Genomic DNA, 17,010 nt, shown 5'->3' on the forward strand with positions numbered 1-17,010 from the left:
GCCCGCCTCGCCTCTTTGTCTACTACCCCCCTGCTCCTGCCCGGCTGGGTGGGAGAGGTCACCCCAGGGAACCGCGCCTGGAATGCACAGCAAATCACATTTTCCGCTCCCGTTGGAGAGGGGAGTGAGGGAGGAAATCCCCCCCCCCACCCGCCGTCCCGGCTCCCAGCCCCTCATCCCTTTCCAGCTCCAAGTCTTGGCTTCTCCTCTAGTCGGCTGAACTTAGCCTGCGTGGGGCTCCACACTCAGGAGCCCCGGCTGCGCGGAGCAGAGCGGAGTCTTAACAAACTAAGTGGCTCCTCACCATTGTGCTGAATGGCACTGTTGGGACGCTCTGGTCAAGCTGCGCAGGGGCCTTGACTCCCGGAGGATCCCGAGTGTTAACACAGGCGGGCTCGCCAACGGCCTGCAAGAGGATACCCTCTTTTTCCTGCCCTCCATCGGCTTCTTCAGCTCAGATGCCCATCGGGATCAGCTGAGTGTACAGCAGAAGAATAAACTAAAAGGACCCCAGCACTCAGTCAGGGCTCCCATCTGTACAAGGCCTTAAAGAACGAACGCTCGCTAGGCGATAAGGGTTTTCTGTAGGACATCGGACATCGGAGATGAGTAAATCAGGGGAAAATGTAAGATAAGGAACTATCTTCTTGATAGCTTCAGACAAAAACTGACTTGAGGGAAAACCTACCGGCACATTCTGTAGTCATTTCCAGCAACCTGATGGACAGAATAAAACACAACATTGGTATAAATAGTTTCCCACTGATGAGAGAACAAAGTCATGTCTTCTCTTAGCCTGAAAACCGGTTCTTCAAAGAGCCACCAGATTTGCGTACAGAAGTTGCAGTCCATGCAAAACATCAATAGGTTTACAAGGTCTAAAGACATTAGCCAGGTCAAATTATGTCAGAAGGGAAATTTAAAGATGTCTGTGTTGCTTACAGAAAAAAGAACCAAATCCCCTATGAAATTTTGTAGTATGAGCACTTGACCAGGAGGGAAATAAAAACTAAGCCATGAACCAGCATGCATACATACAGAGATATATGTATGTATATGCACACATTCTTTTTATCTAGTGTTAAGAGGAGGGAACAAGAAACATACTGAACACCTAACAGGTACTGTTAAGAATGTGTGTGTGTGTGTGTGTGTGTGTGTGTGTGTGTGTGTGTGTGTGTATGGCAACAACTGAAGCCTCTGTTAATATCTCAAAAAATTAGAATGTACTGAATGATATCTGTGCAAATGGCAAATTGTATACATATATTTCTTCACACACACACACACACTGTTCCATAGTTAATAGTTGTCTAATAAGAACATCAGATGGGCTTCAAGATCTATTCTGGTCAGGTGGATTTGAACAGAGTTATGAGTCAGAAGCCCACAGTGCTCTTACTCAATGAATGGAGTTTATTGGAGCCCACCAAGAGGGTGCTTGGAGCCAGTGTTAGAACAATTTCCCCCAGAGAAGAGGGAACTTATTTTATAAACTCATTAACTCTCTCTCATCTAAAATCAAAGCTTTCATTATATGCCCCTTCCCAACTCATACAAACTATTTCAAATAAAAAATGCAAAGAGGTGACATTATCTTCCTTAAACAAAGTGTTAGTTTTTGGACCGCCAATGCTAGCGTTTTCTCCACAGTCCACTTCATCTCCCAGTCCTTACATCATTTTTCTTCATCATCATCTATCACTTCCTGTCACCGAAGTATTTTCTAGAATGTAAACTTCATGAGAGCAGGGCTTTTTCTATTTTGGTTGCTTTGATTACATGACACAAAATATGATGTCTAACATAACTGAGCTTTGATAAATTCTTGTGGGCTGAGAAAGTTAGGCATATTTCCACTAAGTAGGACTGTCAGCTGGGCCAAGTGCTGAGAACATAACCACTGTGAGCACAGCAAGCCTCTTCAGTTTAGAGTCTAAGATGTTTGTACATATTTATGTAGATAGGCACGTTTTTTATTTTGTATCTGCATTTCCACGGGTCACAACCAGTGGCTGTCAACCATTATGTAACCTGGATGACAGTAACAGAGTGGAGATTCTTTAGAATCTTTTAAGCCCAATCACACAATTAAAACTTGCTTTTAATAAGGGGAAATAAGAATTACTCAATTAATTACTCAAATTAAACTTTGATGGTGTTGAGTTAGGAGGAGAAATTTAGGCAGGGTCTCAGAATGTAGTCTGGGCTAGCCTTGGCCTGGCAACAATTCTTCGTTTATTTCCTAGGTGTAGGATTACAGGTCTGAGCCATCATGTTCAGGCACAACTGAAACTCAAGTCTGAGGTGCCCAAGCAAGGGTAACAAAATGATAGATTCTATTTCGTGAAGCCACTTTCAAACTACTCTGAATTAATGTGAGAGGAACATGTCCTGATTGGCTATTGGTTTGTAACATTCCCTTCTCCTGCTTCACCCATTTGTTCATAGAATGTCTACCCCAAGAATGCTAACAGGAACTGTTCTCTGTGTTTGGGAAGAACACTTTGCGCTTTGCTTAGAGTGTTTTCTCTCTCTCTGTCTCTCTGTCTCTCTGTCTCTCTGTCTCTCTCTCTCTCTCTCTCATCTTTCTTTCTCATTATCTCTCTCAATCTGTCTGTCTGTCTTGTGTGTGTGTGTGTGTGTGTGTGTGTGTGTGTGTGTGTGTGTGTGTATTACTTAGCTTTTATCAGAAGGTTAACTGGTGTCAAATGCTGAGTTTAGATTCCTGTTCTAAGTTAATTTCCAGAACCTTTTGAACTACTTTATTTATAACTACTTTATTTGTTCTTTCATAGAAAACCAGGAAACATGCATTCATGGAGGTTTATTATCGGGGACACAGAGATACATGAGGAGAAGAACTTGGTGCTGCCTGTGCTCCCTCACGTGGTTCCTGATTGGGTCCTGTAACATTAGAATTGGCATGTAAACTTCATGACTTTGGCAGAAAATCACTGTGTGAAAATGTCCCAGTCATTGAGCAGTCATGACACTTCTTCCTATAACCTGACAGGTGAGAGGCTGAGGCAGAAAGATTATCATGAATTTGAAGTTTGCCTGGGCTAGTGAGTTTCAAGCCACTAACCCTGGGCTACAGAGTGGAACCTTGTCTCAAAACAAAAGTCACAAGCAAACTACTGTATTATACAGCTAATATATACAACAGAATTTTTTTCAGACACCTCTAAACACAAGGCAATTTAAATAATTAAACAACCAATATTGTATAATATGAACTTATATGTGAGCAATACAAGTTTGAGGACCCAGGATTTTACTTACAAAGACTTAACTAATACATAGTTATTGAAAATTCATTTGTGGAGGTTCAGAGTTTAGGAGTAAGGAGCCATCTCTAGTGATATGCCAAATACCATTGGATTCATATTAGTTCTAAAATTTACAGTGGTAGTCATTATAATTAGGAAAAAGTTTAAAGACTTGCAGTGTATTTTGTATAATTCTAACACCTCTCCAGATGTTTTAACTTTGCATAGTGAGATTATGAATTTAAAGAATGCTGCTCTGCTGAGCATTGATGCAGCAGATACAGCTGATAAAATTATGCATGGCCTGAGGTTAGTATTTCTATTTTGGTCAAGAATGACATATATAGCTTGATCATGCTAGCCCTTTTTGTCCTGGGAATACTTTTATTCCTGCCCATCGTGTTAAAGCTTGTCTTTAACAACATTAACATGTTGGCAGCCAAAGTACATAGCTTAAAATTGAAAATAGACCCTCCCCCAGACAGAGTTATTAAATTACCAGGCTGGCAAGCCAAGGACAGGTAAGATTCTGCACAGAGCCTTACCAACCTAAGACAGAAGTGAATTGCTTTTGATAATGCATACTCCATGATGGGTAAAGAAGGCATTCTTAGCAGAATGACCTAAGACAGGCCCAGTCTTGTTTATGAAATAAAAAATGGGGAGCGGTGGAGGGCTTTGGGGGCTGCTTGGCAAGACTCTGACATTGGCCAAGGACAAGGAAGTGGGCTTCAGGTAGGAATCTGACATTAGACTAGAACAAAGATATAATTTCAGGCAGGAATCTAAATCTTAGGCTAGAACAAGAAATTAGGTCTCAAAGATGAAAATGACTTTAGGCTAGGACAGGGAAGTAGACTCAGATATTTTGGTCATCCTGCTAAGCCCTTAGAAACAGTGATCATGTAAGGGTTCATGGAACTTTGTTTATGGCCTTGCTTGCTCTTTGACTATTTGTGTTTATTGTCTTGCTTGTTCCTTGACTATTTGCATCTGTTGTATTGCTAGTTCCTCAACCTAGAACTGACCTTAATACTTGCATGCAATTAAAATGGTATAAAAAGCAAAAAGGAGAAGGGGAAATGGGATAGAGAGTTTATAGGGAGGGAAAATGGGGAAAGGGGATGACACCTGAAGTGTAAACAAATAAAATATCCAATTAAAAAAAAAAAGAAAGAAAATTCAGATGCACTCTGTCTTCCTGGGGTTTTCTATAAAAACCTAAGCCTTCCTTAGCTCCTTTATGGCCACTGTGACTTACAAAAGTCTATTTTAAAAACACATTTATTGATTAATATTTGACAGTTTTATACATACATGTGTTGAATTGTGTTCATTTTTACCCCTTATTACCATGTTTCATCTCCCATATCCTTCACGCCCTGAAAGCTTTATTCTTTAGGAAATAAAAATGCCCCTCCTACTTCCATGTCTTGTGTGTGTAGAACCCACTGAGTTTAAATAAGGTTGCCTAGCTGAGCATGGGTAGGTTATATACTGGAGAATAGGTGGTATGTCTCTTGTTATGTTGCTGAAGCATTCTCTCTGAAGACTAATTTAGGCTGATGGTGACTGAAAGAAGGGGAGGTCTCATGAGCCTTTCCCCCTCTGATAAAATGTTGACAGGCTCTATCTTGTACAGGTCTTACACAGGTAATCATAGCAACAGTGAGTTCCTGAATGCATTGATTGTGTTATATTCAGATGACATTGTTTTGTCACAGTCCCCCTGCCCCCTGACCCCTGCTGCGTCTCTATCTCTTATAATTTCTTCATTTCTTCTTCAATGTGCCTTGATCCTTATTAGGAAGGAATGATATAAATATTCTATTTAAAACCAAGCACGGTTATTTATTTTTGGCACTTGGCCAGTTTTCAGTCTCTGTACTAACTGTAGTTTCCAGGGAGGGGGTGGAGCTTGCCTAATGAGAGCTGAAAGCTGAACAATCTATGAATATAGAGATAAATATTGAGAAGGCATTTTATACCATATCCACTGAGCAAACTAATAGTGGTTCAATTTTCTCTAGGGCCCATGACCTCCCAGCTACATGGTCTTGGACAAAGGTTATAGTAGCAGGTATGAACTCTTTCCTGTGGAACAGGCCCAAAATCCATTAGAAAGTCCTTGATCACCCCCATAACTACCTTGCCATTGTTGCACGAGTGGGCACATCTGGCCAGGCTGGTGATGACTGTAGCAAGTGTTGACATCCAGGTAAGACTGGTGATCACCTTTCCTGCAGCAGCTTCCATAACACCTTCTGGCACTATGTAAGTTACTCAAGCATAGAGGAAGCTACCAGGTCAAGGAAAGCTTGATGTCCTCATGTCCTTACAAAAGTATGTGGTATCTTAAAGCGTTTTGCCATTGAGTGCTGGCAGGTAGCCAAGAGCAATAGCAATGGCTTGTATTGTTTTGAGACCTCTGGGACCAACCTGACCAACAAGTCATACAGAACTAGTCCACCTTTAACACTAGGATTTTTAATAACCTAAGGTTTCTGGGAGGTAAATTATCTTCGTATTGAGGGCACCTCCAGTCAACCCTCTTTTTAAAATAGCATTTTATTTATTCTTTAAATTCTTTTTCCTTCTCCTTTTCCTCCTCTTCTTCTTCCCCCTGCTCCTCTGCCTTTCTTCTAATCTGAGACAGGGTCTCAGAATGTGGCCCCCTGCTGGCCTGGAACTCTGTAGACCATAGTAGCCTCAAACTTCATAGAAATCAGCCTGCTACTACCTCCCCTGTGCTGAGATGAATGGTGTGTACCACGCCACTCCACCACATTTATACAATGTATTTTAATTATATCCATCTAACATTATCTCTGTCCAGTTGTTAATGCCTTATCTTCCCTCCTAACTTCAGGTTCTCCATGTGTTGGGGGCAAACTCCTTTTAAAAATCATGTGCAATATGTATTTTTTACCTGTTTGTTTGTTTGCTTGTTTGTTTTGTGTGTGTGTGTGTGTGTGTGTTTATTCCACATAGATGTGGCTGCCCACAGAGGACAGAAGAAAGCATTGGAACCCTGTGGAGCTGAAGTTACAGGTGATGGTAGGTGGCCTGATATGAGTATTGGTACCCAGATTCAGCTCCTCAAGGACAGTAGCAAGCACTCTTACCCTCTGAGCCACATTCTTCTCGAGCTCCTTTTATTATATTTTTTGAAAAGCTTATAAAACAGTATGCTTCTTTAGTTAATTATTCCTCCCCGTGCCTCACTTCTGCCCTCCCTGCACCATCTGCTACAGTTAAGCCTCTCCGCTCTCCGTCCTGTCCGTCCCTGGTTCCCTGTCTCCCTTCACATCACCTCTATTCTGCTGTCCATCCTCCCTTGAGACTTTTCTCCTCCACCCTCTAGTGGCTGTTTTCTACCTTCCTGCCTTTTACAGTTATTCCACATCAAACACAGAATCTGGATTTTTGAAGCTAGGACCCATGCCTGAGAGGACGTGTGGCAGTAGCCTTTCTGGCTCTAGGTTAGCATGTGCCTGCATTTTAAATTAAGAAATTATAAATAAGTTCAGTGTTTTGGTGTTTGCTCAAAAGAGAAAGCATAAGAATAAAGGCTGGATGAGAGCCTTACATGGGGGGGGGGGACCCATGACTCCAGCTGTATATGAAGGGGAGGATGGCCTTGTCAGGCATAGGTGGGAGAGGAGATCCTTGGTCTCATGAAGCCTGGACACTGAGTTGGGGAGTGGGAATTCAAGACCGGGAGGTGGGAGTGGAGGGTAGGTGGGGGCACATTCTCATAGAAGCAGGAGGAGGGTGATGGGATAGGGGGTTCCTGGGTGGGAGGGGAATGGTGTAAGGGGATAAAATCTGAAATGTAAATATAATATCCAATAATAATAATAATAATAATAATAATAATAATAATAATAATAAAGAATAAAGGCTGGAGAGTAAATCCCAGGCCTGATTTCCCTTCTACAGATAAACCTGAACTTGTCACTTGATGTTTTGTTTGGCAAACAAAGGTCAAAGTTTAAACATTTTGACTTTTATTTATTCATTATTATTGCGTGTGAGAAATTCCTGAGTATGTGTGGGCATGTGTGCCACAGTGCACATGTGGAGATCAGAGGACAATCTTGTGGAGTTGATTCTCTCCTTCCTTCTCTATGTGTGTTCTGTGACTCGAACTTATGTTCACAGGCCTGTGCAGCAAGTACCTTTCCCTAGCGAACTGTCTTGTTGGTCCCTAAATTGAAATCTTCTCCACTCCTTTGCTTCCTGGATTAAAAAGTTGGACCACCTGTTCCTCATTCTTCTTTAAAAGAAAAACAACAACAACAAAAAGGAAACCATGCTCTCCTCACTGCTTATGTCAGAGCAATCCATGTGTGCTTTATATAAAGTAACCACTTGTCTACTAATGTCTGCAAAGAGCCTCGTAGACATAAAACACTTAGGACATCCTCTCTAGAGAAACATGGCATCACTGAAAGAATCAGACAAGGAAGAAAACAATTATCAGAGAAATGCCTTCCTATTTACATCCAAAATGCGAGAGAAACCTTAGAGATGGGCAGTCAGCCTGTTTGCCCTGACAGTGAAAGAACTCCCGGAGGAAGAAAGGATTTCCAACAGGGCGAGGTAAATCTTGACTGTACTGTTTGTTTCTGTACCCTGTGTTGCTTGTCTACATGACAAGAGAGACAAAATAAAATGGACAAGCTTTGAAGCGGGCAGCATGGCTAAGTGTCCCCAAACACTGACTTCAGATGATCTCCCATGTGTCTGCCAGGTGCAGTGAGATTCCTGGTGACTCTGATCATTACATCACCCTGAGCAGCAAGGGGGATTGCAGGATCTCAGGCACCCCAGTGGAGGCCACATTCCTTTGTTTCCTTCATATTAGAGGGAAGTGGCTGGGCCACACAGTGCTCCTAGTGAATCACATTTGATTCACTGTCATGTTGTAATAGACTGAAACCTTGCTGAAACTCAATCACAACGATTTATACAGCAGTTACATTGCCAACCAGAGCAACCCACTATGTTTTTAGACAGTGAAGGGTGGATTTTCATTCAAGAAACACTGATGGTTGTTTAAAACCTAGCCTGGGCTTCTGTTAAGCTTCCAGTCTTCTTGGGAAGGGAGGAAGGAAGGAAGGAAAGAAGAAAGGAAAGAAGGGAAGAAGGAAGGAAGGCAGGGAGGGAGGAAGGAAGGAGGAAGGAGAGGAAGAGATAAACATAAGGACAGGAATTAAAAAGAAGAATAGGGAAAATGGGGACTTAGTGCTTTTAAATGGGGATTCATGTTGATTTCAAAGACTGGCAGCTCCTCTAAGTGGTACCTGGTACCAAAGTTTTAGCTTTTTATGGCAGTTACTGACAAGTCAATTCCATGATATTAATCTAAGGAAAAGAATCTTGTTACTATGAAGACAACTTTCAAAGCAAGAATTGTGTTTCCAGTCTGGGTATTTAATATGGACATTAAGTTGCCCAGCTATAGCAAGGAATTTGCAGATGAAGATCAAACAAAATGATAGTCACTCACTTTTACCCTGTGTTCAGTGTTTGCCTGGCTGTCTCAGTCTTCCTCTGCTCTTGAGCAAACCAGCCCTGAGTGCACAGAGAAATGCACCTACCATCTTCTTTGAGTTCCTGTGTGTCTAGCACAGGCTGAGCTGAATCAGAACTAAGTGCTGTGAGTCTGGCTTGTTTTATCCCACCACCAAGGGAAGGATGCTGCTATTCACTCAAACCTTGGTTGCCAGTGGCAGTTCACATATTTGACTGCAAAGTGCCTCCAATCCAGGGATGACTGCACATCTGGATGGCTGTCATGATCTCCCTGCTGACCTGCCCCTGCCTACCATGCTATCCCATTAACCCTTGAGCAAACATCTAGGATCAGTGCTGAGCTCTACATTTCTTCTGCCTAAAGCCCTTCCTAGGTTTTCGTATTACCCTGTTTGATAATTTGTCTAATTTTCATGCATTTCCTTCCTGTGAGATCTGTGTAGGGGCAAGAGCCATTTCATGTTCACTACCTCCCTGGAAGACAGAAACATTTGCTGCCATCGAAAGTACAGAGTGGTTCTCGTTCTCCTTTGGGTGACAACCACACAACCACAGAGAAGCTCCCACTGTTCTCAGCCTGCTCTGGTTTTTACATTTTAGCTGAAACTCCCTGGAGAGCTGAGCATTATGGTTCTGGATCACAGTCCTCTAGGAGAGCGTCCATTGTTATGATTGCTGTGGAATCTTAAAACACAGCCTGTGCTCCTTGGTTCCCCATCCACCAGGAGCAACAGGACAACAGGCATTTGACCCATCCCTATAAGACCAATAGAAAGAGCATAGTCCTCTGGCCTTTGACATCTTCCCTCTCTGCTAACTGTTAGGTCTGTTCATCCATGGTATGTCCTATTGTTTTGTTTTGTTTGTTTTGTTTTGTTTTAAAGAAAATATAGAATAGAGGAAATAGACCTGTCTGATCCAGACAGAGCAATGGACTGAACTGAGCTGACACCCACTGGAGTCTAAGGAGGCTGTAACAAGACCTTATCACCAATTAAATATTCTAGAATCTGGTTTAGAACAGTGCAACTATGCCTACACATAAATGAAAAAAAAATGTAGCCCAGAAGTGATGCCAGGGCCCGTGCAACCGAAGGGAACCCTAAGGAATTAGAATCCTAAGAGCTGAGTGAACAGCTTAAACTAATACAACTAGAATGTCCTTGGTTCATAGAATAGTGCCATGTGACATTTACTGGATATCTAAGATTTGTGTTATTATGGTTTTATAACAGGTGATGAACGAAACATGCTTCTGTACAGAAAACTGCACAGCTGTCATCCTGGTACAATCTCTGTTTTATGAGCATGAAGGTGTTTCTTCTGTCATTCCTAAAAATCCAGCCCCCTTCTAGATGTTGGAAAACTGTAGAATGCAGAAAACATAAGCTTTATATATTTATTGAACTGATGCTTTTATTTACAGTTTACTGAAAATGTTTTCCTATTTAGACCTGTTTATTTAGGGAACCCTAAATGACATCCCTGGCAGCTTTAATACTTAATATTCAAAAGATTCATAGTTTAGAGGTTAAATATGATATTGTTCACCAGAAAGAATGTTTTGAATTTCTCATAGGTCTAATGTTTTAATAGCCTAGAAAAAATAGGGAAATATTTAAAAATATATGAAAACTAATAAAAATAGGATAGAGATAACTTGTAAAATAAAAGGCTGATTTTCCCAGATCCTAAAGAAGTAAGTTTTGGTGTCCTGTCATGCTGGGTGTTCACTTCATTACAAACTGAGATCATTTTCATGAGAAGTTAATAGTACACTGTTACCTTGGCTTTCTGGGAGACTTTAAGGATGCAGCGTAGGGAGTATTTCAGCTTTATCACTCTTGGTGCAAAGGGAAAAACATTTGAATAAAATAAAGAATAATCAGATAGGCTATAGAAATGGCTCAGTGATTAAGAGCACTGACTGCTCTTCCAGAGGACCAAGGTTCAATTCCCAGTACCCACATGGCAGCTCCCCACTGTCTGTACCTCGAAGATCTGACACACTCGCACAGACATACATGCAAGCAAAGCACAAATGTTCATAAAATAAAATAAATTAAATAACTTTTTAAAAATTTATTTAATTTTATTTTATATGCATTGGTGTGAAGGTGTCAGACCCCTTGAAACTGGAGTCACAGACAGTTGTAAACTGTCATGGTGGAATTGAACCCAGATCCTTCAGAAAGCAGACAGTGATTGTAACCACTGAGCAATCTCTCCAACCCCAGTACATATTTTTTTAAATGATTGAATATGTAGTATATTTTTTACCAGATCTTTTAAATGCTCTTGTTTTGGAACAAGGTCAAGGCTAAGATTCCTTGAGAGTAGTTTTGATTGCAAATGCCTCTTGCTTTTCCAGCACTGAGGCAAGATTGAGTATCCAGTTGTGATGTATCCTGGGAGAAGAGACTCTGACACCAGTGTGTACCTTCTGAAGCATACTTGCAAAGCACAGAAGGCCTGGAGGAGAAGTTGGCTGACTAGGGAGGTCTAGGTCTATAGGAGTAGGGTTGGAGGAAAGTCCAAGCATGTTTTTCAGACCTGGCTGGATTCTACAAGACCATGTATAGTTTTATAGCACTGACGTACCATATTCTACCTTCTTCTCTGGGCTGTCTTATCTTTGCCCATTCTCACACCATCTCTGTATGCAGTATTTTCCCAAATCAACTATATCAGAGTCAGTGTTGGAACTTAAAAGGAAAAAGAAAAAGATTCTCAGAGCATTCTCTAGACTACTGAATCAGAATTTCCTGGGCTGAGGCCCAAGAATCTGTATTTTTACAAAGCTTTCCAAATGATTCTGATAAGCAGCCAGCTTTTGAGCATCACTCATGGAGTGGAAAGAATTCGATTTGCACCTGGGCTCAACTACCAACTACTAGAACAGCTTCTGACAAGTCAACTCCTGGGTCATCAGGAAAACAGGGCAAGTGATGCCTGGATAACACACTTCGGAACATTAAAAGGCTTTGCATGTGTGATCTATCTCAAAGTGACTTTAATTGGTTGAGTTAGTTAACACTCTGCTGATGACCCAGAAGCCTCCTAGGGTTTTTTGTTTGTTTGTTTGTTTGTTTGTTTCCCTTCCTAGAAAAAGGGTTTAGCTTCCTCTTGCATGTTAATTCCTTATGAAACTTGGCTTCTCCCTTCATCAGTCACCAAGGACAAGCCCATATGTAGATGAGTCATGAGCCCATTACACCATGTGTTCTAAAACCCTTCCCTGCTAAAGAAACACTCAACAGTTAATGCATATTGCTTCTCCATATCTCTTTCCAAATTGCTAGTACAATTTCCATTTCTGGGAAATTACATAGACATGTCTGGATCCAACTCTTTTATCTTTGCATTTCCAACTGCTCTGTTTTCCTTCTTTCTTCCCATCAAATTCTCATATTTTGACATTTTTAAAACCAACTCTTCCTTGATCTTTTCCTTCCTGTAATACAATGCATCGAAAAAGAGCCCGTTCTCCTTGGTGCGCTTTCTCTCCAAACACAAAATGCTCTGAAGTTCAAATTATCTTCCTCTGAGTGAGTTAACATCACAAAAGACTGCGGTTTCACCCATCATAAACAACAGTGTTTTAAATGAACTCTGCTTCTTTTCTCACAAGAAACACAGAAAGGCTGGGACAGAGTAAAATGAAATTTAAAAAAAAAAAAAAAGGAAGAAAGAAAGAAAGAAGAAAGATATGTATTAAAATAGTGACGATAAAAATATTTATATTGTTTCAATGGAAAAACGTTTAGATTGTTTCATATATATGTATATATAATGAATCAGAAACAAAAAAAAAAAATACTTTGACCTCTTGAAAAATTTGTTTGCTCTGATGCGTGCTCACTAATTGTATCCAAAGTATCCCCTTCTCCTAGGACGGGTGGTGGAAGGTGCCCTGCACACAGAGAAGCTGATCTCACATCGTATGCGAATGTTGCAGCTTTTGCTTGTGTGCCTACTGATCTGAGCGTATTAACGCAGTATTAGTTGCTGATGGTACTTTCTAGCAAACATATCCATTGCCAAAGAAATACTACATTCACACCCTCAGTCCCCTCTTTTCCTTAACAAAAGTGCTGCAATGTGGTTTGAGTTGTGAACCTATTGAAAACATCTTTGATGAATCAACAGTTAAGACATATGTAAAAATTGATTCAGGAAATTCTTCATGGTTTATTGGTAGAGGGTAAAATAGAGTATTTGGGCATCTTTTCATTTTCCTTCTGGCTCCTTTGTGGTCCCCTGTCAGTCCCTAAGTTCATCTGATGTTACAAGAAAAATAATTACTTCCCTCCCTGGGCATTATTGGCTAGTTGCAAAATAATTTGAGTTTTCTTGGACAACTGGCCCATCTCAATATGATAGATTATTCCTCTATCCAGCACCCCAAAAACGCATCATTTAAGTTGAAAAGTTCCTGACATTTGGGACATTAAGTTAACTGCCTAATCTAAAAAGCAATGAAAATCAAGCCAAAGAATAATAAAATATGGCAGAGGCACACCTCCATGGACATAGTTTTCATTAATTCCATGGTGCATCTAAGGCAGGAGGGAATGATCCCTACATCAAAATTAATGCAACGGCTTAAGCTTGACTTATGTCTATGCTACAATCACTTATTTTCTTTAGAGTAAGCCTTCCTATTTTATCAGACAAGAAGACTGAAAAAAAATTATCTTTAAATTTTCAAATCATACCTTTTTCCTTTAAGCTGTTGAGTAAAGTGAATTAATGGCTAACCTGAGATCAATACAACTGGGCAGGAAATGCATTGGCTCTTGCCAGAATAGTCAAGTTACCAATAGTTTGGCTACCTCTACATGGAAAATACAAATGATAGCTGCCAGTCAGGAATCTGGAGGCAAACCAGAGCACCAAATAATATGCATTTCCACAATACTCTCTGAAGGTGAAAGAGAGAAATCACTTTTCTGCAGTTGCTATGGCTGTTACCAGAAACCTTAGCTGCAGACAAGCTAGCATTCTTCTGTCCAGACAATGGCTCTATGGTGTTATGAATCAGCATTAATGTTGTGGTCAGGGCAGTGACACCAGCTACCATGTCCTGACCTGTAGATTCCAGCGATACCAGTGACCTTGAAGTGACTAAGCCCGACATGTCCCATGCTTCACAACATCTTCAAATAATTCTGTGAACACCTAATGCCTCTTAGTAAAGTCATTTCATCCAGAGACATCCCAGAGTGAGAATTAGTTTCTTATATGAAATTTACCTTCACATCAATTTTATGATGTAGGTGTGGCCATTCCTATTTATTTTTCAGACAAAAGAAGATTCTGTGAGCTACAGCAAACTGGAGAGAAAGGGGCTTATGCTTCCAGGCCATAGTCCATCAGTAAGGGAAACTGAGTAGGAACTGGAGGAAAAACCATGGAGGAATGCTACTTTCACTTATAAGTTCTCCACTTATAAGTTATACAAGTTATGAATCATAAAACTCAGGACCAGTGTAGTTCTAATTACAATTTTTGTGTCTAACTGCTTTGTTCACCTACAGTGATGTAAGGTTGAGTACAAGTAGACTATTGGGCATCTTTTTGCTTCCAATCAGCTCTACAAGAACCCCTATTATTATGCTTTTTTTTTTTTTGCAAAAGATTCTACACTGGTTAGTTTTTAGTGCCAATTTGGCACAACTTAGAGCCACCTAGGAAGAAGAAACTGAGAATGAGGAATTGCTCAGATCAGATTAGCCTGGGGCCATGTCTATGAGAGGTTGTTTTGATTGGTAATTAATGTGTGGCCCAGACCATGGTGGGCAGCAGCCTGGGCAAGTGGGCCTGGGTTATATAAGAAGCCTAGCTGAGATGATCAGGAATGTAGCATCTTGCCATGGTTTTTCCTCCAGTTCCTACTCAGCTTCCCTCACTGATGGATCATGACCTGGAAGCATAAGCCCCTTTCTCTCCAGTTTGCTGTTGGTCATAGTGCTTTATCACAGCAACAGAAATCAAACTAGAACAAACTCCCAGTCCCAGAACAGGGCTCAGTATACAAGGGCACCCAGAATGTGTCTTTGATAACAACTACTTAATGAATATGTGAAATGTTGTGGCAAGGAAAGTAACAGCAAAAGATGAACAAGTCATATGATGCCCTGCTTGTGGGGGATTACTGTAGTGTCGAAGTGGGTTTTGTTAACTTGTTCTGCACTTTTTAGGTCTTTAATGGGAGGGTAGCAACTCTTATGAGATTTTCTTTACAATATCTAAGTTCATACATTCCAACCCCCAAATTTCAGGGCATTTTTCTATTAGAATCTTTACAACACCCTCTTTTGATCCTGAACTTAAGAAGCCAAGATGTGGGCCAGAGAGATGGCTCAGCAGTTAAGAGCAATGACTGCTCTACCAAAGGTCCTGAGTTCAATTCCCAGCAATCACATGGTGGCTCACAACCATTTGTAATAGGATCCAATGCCCTATTTTGGTGTGTCTGAAGACAGCTACAGTGCACTCACATATATAAAATAAATAAAATTTTTTTTTTTAAAAAAAGAAGCAAAATGGTGTAACAACCCTTAAAACAAACAAAATAAAAACAAGCAGACAAAAACAACCTCTTGCCACCTTTCTCCATGGATTCAACTGTTCCCATCATCAATTACGCTTTCTTTCATTGCATATCTATGATGAAGTCTTGTGGTCCTTGTTTTCTCACTGGACTTTTGGGCAAAGAAATTTGCTTTGTGGGAACATCATGATAATTAAGTTTAGATAAAGCTTATTTTCTTTTTTAGAAAATTAAATAAGACTTCAAAGAACAAGTCTGAACTAAGCTACACCCAAGCCATGGGGAAACCCAGGATTCCCTCCCGTGATTTCACATTACTCCTTAAAGATATAGTTCTAGTTGGGTATATCTGGCTTCTAGGACAGCTAGGGAATAATGTCTCAGAACTTCCTTTGAGGAGTGGTTGCCCACTCCCCTGACCACTCTTTGCAATGCTCCTACAATCCTCCAATTAAGCCCACACTGACTGGCCAACTTTTCCCAGAGTCTCTCTCTAGCCATTCCTAAGGCTACTGCTAAGGTGCTTGATACAAATTAAGGGCTGACACGTGCCCTATATGCTGCCCATTTGGCTATGGGGTATCCCATGGGCATAGGGGCACCAACTAATGAAAACCCATAGTGGAATCCAGTGCTTCGAATTACTTTGGATCAGCTATCATGAAGAGCAGGATTGTTACCCTACTCATCAAACATTCATGCTCACCTATTCTTGAAACGCAGAAAATGGAGGAGTTTAGATAGACGTCTTCACTTCTACCTTAGTAGTGTTATCACAGGGCAGTGACTTTGGAAAAAAGTGTTTGCCTCTGCTGCGTCCCTCTCAGAAAAGCCTGAGAATCATGCTGAATGTCTTAAAGGTCATAGCGCCCCATTTCCTTTTGTGGTGTGTGTTTAAATGAGTGTGTGTGTGTGTGTGTGTGTGTGTGTGTGTGTGTGTGTGTGTGTGTATGTCCCTGTGTACGCACATGTGAATATATTTGTGTACATGTGTGTATATGTATATGTGTACATATGTGTGTGTGTGCACATGTGTGCTGATCGTTGTCTTTCCTTAGGCAACTCTCAATGGTCCCAGAGATCACTGACTGGCTAAAGCGGCTAGACAATAAACATCAGGAATTAAAGTGGCACTGGTCCAGCCTGGGATTACAGAGCCCCCCACATTGCTTTTACATCAGAGCTGAGAACCTGAACTCAGGTTCCTGGGCTTGTGTAGAACATGCTTCTTGCTGAGCGAGGTATGTCTCCAATCCAGACCTCAGTTTTCATTTGTTTGTTTGGTTTGGTTTTGGTTTTGAGACAGCATCACTTACTGATCAATTACTCTCAGCTGGCTGGCCTGCAAGCCCCAAGAAACCGTGCATATTCACCTATATGGTATTGGGATTGCAAGCATGTCACCAGTCTTGGCCTTTTAAATGTGACTTTGGGAATTAACCTCATGTTTTTATGCTTCTGTGCAAGCATTTTATCCACTGAGCTATGGAGCCCATCCTTCTTCATTCTCTAAGATGATAAACCTTTTATAGGTTTTTCAAAACATTCCTTAACATTCATTCATTTGGCACCCAGGTATGCTTTTGGAAGGCTCTCTGGAAGATCTCAGGCTAAAAAGAAAGACGAGACAGAGTTGATGGC

This window comes from Arvicanthis niloticus, chromosome 2 (genome assembly GCF_011762505.2).
Source record: "Arvicanthis niloticus isolate mArvNil1 chromosome 2, mArvNil1.pat.X, whole genome shotgun sequence".
NCBI lineage: Eukaryota > Metazoa > Chordata > Mammalia > Rodentia > Muridae > Arvicanthis > Arvicanthis niloticus.